Raw genomic sequence first — 7,089 nt, forward strand, 5'->3', positions numbered from 1 at the left:
GCTCTTGAGTCGTTTTTACTATTCTGGTTTGGAGGCAGTAACTCGCTTAATTGTTCTGGTTTTTTGTGTTTTAATAAGAAATGTAATAAAGTTTTGAATTTCAGAATAAAACATCTTGATAAATCTTGTTACCCAGAAGTTCTATAAAGAGTGATTCAGAGCGCAGTGTTGATCTGTTGAACTAAAGATGTGAAGATGAATGTTTTTGTGGTTAAACTGTCCAGTACTGTCCATGTCTGTCACAGTAAAATATAATACAATATGGACGCATTTCAACCCCAATAATCTAAAAGTTGCTTCAGTTTTGAATTTATGTTTTCCTAAAATTAATTCTTTTTTTTTTTTAATAGTTTTGACATTTGAACCACTAGTCTGTAATAATAAAATTCTATTCAACCAAGACCAGAAATTTTCTATGATGTGAATTTTGTCCAAGTTTTCTGGAGCTCAAACCAGTAGCTTGGACTTCTAATTCATTTCCTATTTTGCTCAATATTTCAAAAGTTGTAGTTTATGAACACCAAAAAGTGTGATTGAGTTTTATGTGCCGAAAAACGTGTGAAAGGAGCAGGAAAATCACTATAGTGTGAATGCTTACTAAGAATTCACAGTATTAAAGTATTAAGTTTTATCCTAAAAATTCTCACCTGCAGGATGTTGACTGCAATGACAACATTTGTCCACTAGATGTCAGCAGATACACATGAACAGAAATTCCTCCGTTCGTGATTTTTTTTTTACATTATTTTCACAAACTTACCAATCAAATGTGAACCCTGTGAATTGACAGATTTCATTTGATTTGCAGACGTTTTTTAGTCTTTGATTCCAGTTTTTTCCTGCACCAAACCGGCTTCGTGTTCGGCCCCGGCTGCTTCTTCACTCCTGGATGGTTCCCTCAGACCAGATCTTCTGCTACACGTCAGCATTCAGAGTAAACGTCCATCTGCTTCTCATTGACGAGCAGCGACAGACAACGCTGTAATTAGATGCATGGCAAGGTTGAAAAATCCCAGCAAAACACAGAGGAAACGTGACTTTGGGGAGAATCTGCAGCCAAACTGCAAACAAAAATATCCCTGTGGGAACCAGAGAGATCTGGGTTCTGCACTCAACACAATGACCATATTTTGACAAATGACCTGTATTCTTGCATTTTGGGTTTGGAGTAAACATCTGCCCCACTGAGAGCAGAAACAGCAGCTGCATTTGACCAGAATGCTGAGGATGAGTAAAAATCAGAGGTTTCAGAATAGAGAGAGAAGAAAACAGAAATCTGTCAGATTCCACGTTTCATCCTCAGGTAAGAACTAAAAAGAACTTCCCACACGATGAGGACTCACTAAAGATCTGTGACACAATGAAGTCTCCCTGACTGAACTAAAACTACTGAGAAGGTCGTGGGAATGAAAAACGACGGCTCCCATCATCCTCTCAGGTGTTTCTTGTTGAAGCTCCGCCTCAGATGGTCATAAAAACCATCTGAAACGTTTGTCCATGTTCTTCACGTTTACTTGAATGAGTTCTCAGAGAGGAGACGAGCGACCGGAGCGCTGAGCGGCGTGGAGCCTGTGGGATGACATACTGCTCTCAGATGATTGATGGTGTTTCCTCTAATGCTGTTTTTGAAGAATCAGACTGAAAATCTGAGCAGTAGGATTCAATCAGGGAACTCTGATGAAATCTACAGCGAGTCGGTGCTAAGTGGAGGATCAAACAGCAGCAGTGAGGAGGCGAGCGCGGCGTTCAGGTTCTGACCTGCTCAGGCGAGACGGTCACAACATGCAGATTTAAATGAAGCATGGACAGTTTCACTTTAAAAATGTAGGACAGAATGTGGTCGTATTTATTTATTGTGACTTTAAAACAAAATAGAGAAGATTTAACACGTGTCAAAGTCAAGGCCCGGGGGCCGAATCCGGCCCTCCAGATCATTTTATTTTATAATATTTCCACTACATGCTAACTGTTTTGACTAACCTAAGTTTTTTTTTATTTTTTAGTTTTTCAGACTAATTTGGCATTTAGCTAATATTTTAGCTGGCTATCTGCTTCAGCATTTTCAGCTATCAATTTATTTTTAGCATTTTTAGCTATCAGCTTCAGCCTTTTTAGCTATCAATTTCAGCGTTTTCAGCTTTCAGCTCCAGTGTTTTCAGCTATCAGCTTTAGTGTTTTAGCTGTAAATTTCAGCCTTTTCAGCCATCAGCTTCAGCATTTTCAGCTATCAATTTCAGCGTTTTCAGCCATCAGCTTCAGCATTTTCAGCTATCAATTTCAGCGTTTTCCGCTTTCCGCTTCGGCATTTTCAGCTATCAGTTTTAGCTTTTTTAGTTATCAATTTTTTGTGTTTTCAGCTATAAGCTTAAGTGTTTTAGCTGTAAATTTCAGCCTTTTCAGCCATCAGCTTCAGCATTTTCAGCTATCAATTTCAGCGTTTTCAGCTTTCTGCTTCAGCCTTTTTAGCTATCAGCTTTAGCTTTTTTAGTTATCAATTTTTGTGTTTTCAGCTATAAGCTTAAGTGTTTTTAGCTATAAATTTCAGCGTTTACAGCTATCAGCTTCAGTGTTTTTAGCTATCAATTTCAGCATTTTCAGCTTTCCGCTTCAGCCTTTTCAGCTATCAGCTTTAGTTTTTTCAGCTATCAATTTCAGCGTTTTCAGCTTTCCGCTCCAGCCTTTTCAGCTTTAGTTTTTTCAGCTATCAATTTCAGCGTTTTCAGCTTTCCGCTTCAGCCTTTTCAGCTATCAGCTTTAGCTTTTTTAACTATCAATTTCAGCATCTTCACCAGCCAAATTCAGCTTACAGCATTCACACTAGCATTATCACAGGTAATGTTATATATCCAGTTCATAATTATGTTAAAAAGTTACAGTTTTAAAGTTTTAAAAATTTAGTTTTAGAGTGTTCAATAAATGTTTATCCTGTTCGACCTCAGGTGTGTTTTGGATTTTGGCCCCTGTGTGATCGAGTTTCACCCCTGATTTAACGAGATGAAAAACCATCAATAACTTCAACAGCAGAAACTGTTTATTATAGAATCCAGATTATTTTAACAATTCTTTCTTACTGACCAAAGATTTCTCCCATTACACAAACTCAACAAACGTTGGAAGCACCTAGCACCCAGTAAAACAGAATTTTTAGACACAGTGGACGACCCCGTCCAAAAACTGATGACATCACAGCGACACAAACTGCCAATCAATGAATTTGGCCAAAGACTCCAAAAAATTGTCAAAATCCACTAACAAAAGCAAAACGCATGTCCCAGATAACCAGAGCTTTTGAAATATTATGGGATGGCCACAGGACCGACGGGTTGGAGGTCATTTTGTGGTCAAGTGTGAAATTGGGCAATTTTTACATTTTTGCTCAATTAAAAAAAGACAAAAAAAAAACTTTGATTAAACGATTTTCACAAAACTTAACTTACATCCTTCCAGATTAAGGCTGAATCCAAGTTGTACCTCCAATTATAGGGGCACTGGTTGGGGTAGGGGTGTCCAGAATGATGTAATGTGCAGGATCTGATGAGGGCGATCCAGGGACCTCATTTCTTCTCGTTTGTGTTCTGAAGAACAGACGTTTACATTAAATGTAAGTCATGACTTTTGTTTTAGCATGACCTTTTAAAGTTATAAAATTGATCTTGTTGTGTTTTTCAGAGCGCTAGCAGGTCCGCGCTAAAGTAGCTGAACGGCGACTATTGATGACATCATCGAGTGGGAGTAACGTTGGAATTTGAAGACGATGTTTTTCTGCGATTCTCCATTTGGAGGGTTAACTGTAGGGGAAGAATTCGGACTTTGTCTTCAACTACAACGGAAGTTTGTTGACCTTTGACTTCGGGAAGAGGCCGCCATCTTGAATATTAGAAAAATAATAATAACTTTTAGTAGATTCTACTAATTTAAACTCCTCCCATCTATCACATCGATCAAGCACGTTGGGGAACAAATGTTGAATTTAGACGTCAGAGATTTTGAACGCCGTTGGCGTGGCGAGGTCACAAAAGTGGCGCTCCCCTGTAAAATGTTAAAATTTACACAAATAAAACAAAACGATGAAGGAATGTGGGCGTGGTTTAGCAAAACAAAAGCATCTTTTGCCAAGGAAATCATTGTTGCAGATTCTTTGAAAACTTAAACGTGTTTGTCAGTGATGGAGCTTCCATTGTTTCTCAGGAGACGATTCTTTTGGTTCGACTTCTGTAAAGAAACGTCTCTTTCCACTATTTACAAAGTAGACCTTCATTTGACCATAACTCTGGAAAAAAATGGTTTGTTTGTAATTTGGACATTTGAATATTCTTTTACTCTATTCCATTCTTTTCCTGTTTAATAATTAAACAATAAAACTGTTAACCAACCAAAAACCAGCTGATCTACAGCTCCTTCATCTCTGGTTCTAAAGGAAATCACCAGAAATCTGCAGGAAGAAGACGCAGACGTCAGTGTGAACAAACTGCAGCAGAATCTCCAGGACTTCCTCTGGGATGAAAGTCTGCGTTGGGACGACCACAGTTTGTGCAATCTTGACTCCGACATGGAAAACAACCTCATCCGGGAATGTTGGGTGGGTGGCTCATTACTTTGTGGTCTGACCTCTAACTTTGTCATCCAGTCGAGAATAGCTTTGGCTCAGCGAGCAGTCCGGTCTCAGTTGATGAATAACTCACAGCCTCAGAGAAAAGAGAAATAAGGAAAGAAAGTTGCTGCTGGAGCTCCTCGCTCAGGTGAATGCAGACCAGCGCTTCTGTTTTTATCTACATGAGCAATGTGCCGGTCATCCCAAACACGCCCGATTGGAGAAAAACAGTCTGTGCTGACGAGACGCAATGATACCAGCAACAATTTATCGGACAAAAGCAACTGAAATTGTTCTGAAATGAGAGATTTCCTAACAGCTGTGGAGGATTCAGATATCACAGACATAACAAGTGAAGTATGTTAAATATATGAAAGGATTTTTATGCACAAGAAAAAAAAGCCATAATTTCTCCTGGTAATGACCTCATTTGCTGGAGCGTCATTAATCAGTGCATTTGGACGGGCTGTTAGTTCCAGTCTCAAGTGGGTGGAATGTAAAGTGGATTCTGAGCCGACTGCAGTTTAATATCAGAGTCGCTGTAATCATCCAGATGATGTCAGTCAATCGCAGGAGATCAAAATCAACAAATGAGGAAAAACACGGTTTTTAAAATGAAATATGATGTACAAATCCACCTTTTTTCAACAAAAATAAAGTGATTTTTCTGATATTATTGCATTTGTAAACTTCTTTTTATGGCATTAAATAATCTGCTGGTGTTTTGCCTTTTAAGGGAACATTTTAGCACCATTTAGTCATTTTTATCACAATAAAACAACAAATTTAAATGTATTTTACTGTAATCCTCTTGTACTGACACCTCTCCGGGAACCTCAGAGACTCTGCGTTGTGATTACGATGCTGTGATGACAGGAATTGCCAACCGGAGAGTTAAAGCATCGGAGACAACAGTTGGATCAGGGATTCCAGGTGAGACGAGGACCAGGTAGAACAAGGAGGGCATTTATATTCCTTCAAATCCTTTCACAGCAGTAACAAACGTTCTGAATGAATACAACACCAAAAAAATAAACAGCTATACCACACAGAAGGTATTGATTCCCAATATAATAATGACAATTAACAGTAAATACAATTTAAAATGCGTCTTATTTTACCCAGCTCCAACTATAAATTTTACTAAGCATTAAAATAAACACATTTACATATTTCGGAATGTTTTGACCCAAATATTACAAACACCACGTTTTCCCTACCTTTTAAAAATGGCGCTCAGAACGGACTTTGCCCCCGGGGTACGGTATCTCCTTCAGGTCAAAAAGGGCCACTGCAGTCAAAATCACGAGCCAATAGCACCATCTGGTGGCCATAACCTTCAACTATGCTACATTACCAGGAAATTATTATGGAAAACAAACATCAACAGCTGCAGCGTTGTGAAGAAAAATCAAGGACGATGTTTTAGACCACAAATGGTTACTTTAAAAATATTTTCCTGAAAGAATTTAGAAAATTCATATAAAGATGCTAATTTTTTCAGCAATGTATGTTTAGTTCGAGTGAGCGTTAGCATTGGCCGTCCTATGGGAAATCCCATAATACATTATGTGTTAAATCTATTTCTGTTTTTATGAATCGATTATTGATCTGTTAAGCTTAAATTTTATCAACCCAACCTTAATAAATTCTGGCTCTGGATACAAATCTTTTATATGTTGACATAACACCACAATTCATTAGAGACTGACTTCAATTAGAGAATCTATTTTGAGTTTTAACTATTGGATCAATATTTGTTACGTATATATTCCCAAAATGTTACTACAGTACTAGAAGTATAGAAGTATAGTATAATTAATGCTGAATGTAGAATATGCAACCAAATTTCACTTTAGAGTAGTTTTGGTTTCTGGATTATAATTTTTTTTTCCTAATTTTATTTATTTATTATATATATATTTAATGTATGGTTTCCAATTAAGCAAACTCCAAGAAACTTTTTTTTATAAACATTTTTGATTTCTATTCTATAAAAATACAGAAAAACAAAAATTTTTATCAACATTTTATTTAAAAAATAACTTGTTCATCTCAAGTCATTTTTAAAGTTTTCTAACTCCCTTTGGCTTTCTAAAATTAACTGAATAATACTTTGTCCTGAACCAAAAATAATCGTTTATTTCGCAATAATAACAATTAACTCACGTTTTTCATACATTAGCTATATCATTTAAACTATTTTGGTCCCAAAACAGATCCTTGGGGAACTCCACAAGTTATTAGACTTTATTTTGATACTTTACAATCAGTTTCAATGTATTGAAACTAATTTTTTATATATATTTGTAATCAGTTTTTAACCACCCCTCTTATACCCTAATGCTCACATTTTGTGTCGACTAATAAACAATGTTTTGTTCGGTCTAAATGTTTTCTCACCTCAGGGTGTGAACATTTGTAAAGTTCTGGATGTTTTCAGTGTTTGTTTTAGCAAATGAAACCCTTTTGTTTTGTCGTTTTAAGTTGTAGAAAAG

General features: G+C 36.9%; 1 long non-coding RNA gene across 3 annotated transcripts; it reads right to left on the reverse strand.

Moving 5' to 3' along the window:
* Positions 1–729: 729 nt before the first annotated feature.
* On the reverse strand, positions 730–5,889 carry LOC112151805. 3 transcript variants are annotated; one of them, XR_004948125.1, is made up of 5 exons: positions 5,812–5,889; positions 5,393–5,598; positions 4,426–4,685; positions 3,438–3,575; positions 730–979 (listed from the first exon to the last, which is right to left on the reverse strand). It is a non-coding gene; the product is annotated as an uncharacterized LOC112151805 (long non-coding RNA). The 3 variants fall into 3 exon arrangements; XR_002920192.2 differs by lacking the exon at positions 4,426–4,685; XR_004948126.1 differs by lacking the exons at positions 4,426–4,685; positions 5,393–5,598.
* Between the last annotated feature and the right edge of the window lie 1,200 nt (positions 5,890–7,089).

This window comes from Oryzias melastigma, linkage group LG6, assembly GCF_002922805.2.
Source record: "Oryzias melastigma strain HK-1 linkage group LG6, ASM292280v2, whole genome shotgun sequence".
Taxonomy (NCBI): domain Eukaryota; kingdom Metazoa; phylum Chordata; class Actinopteri; order Beloniformes; family Adrianichthyidae; genus Oryzias; species Oryzias melastigma.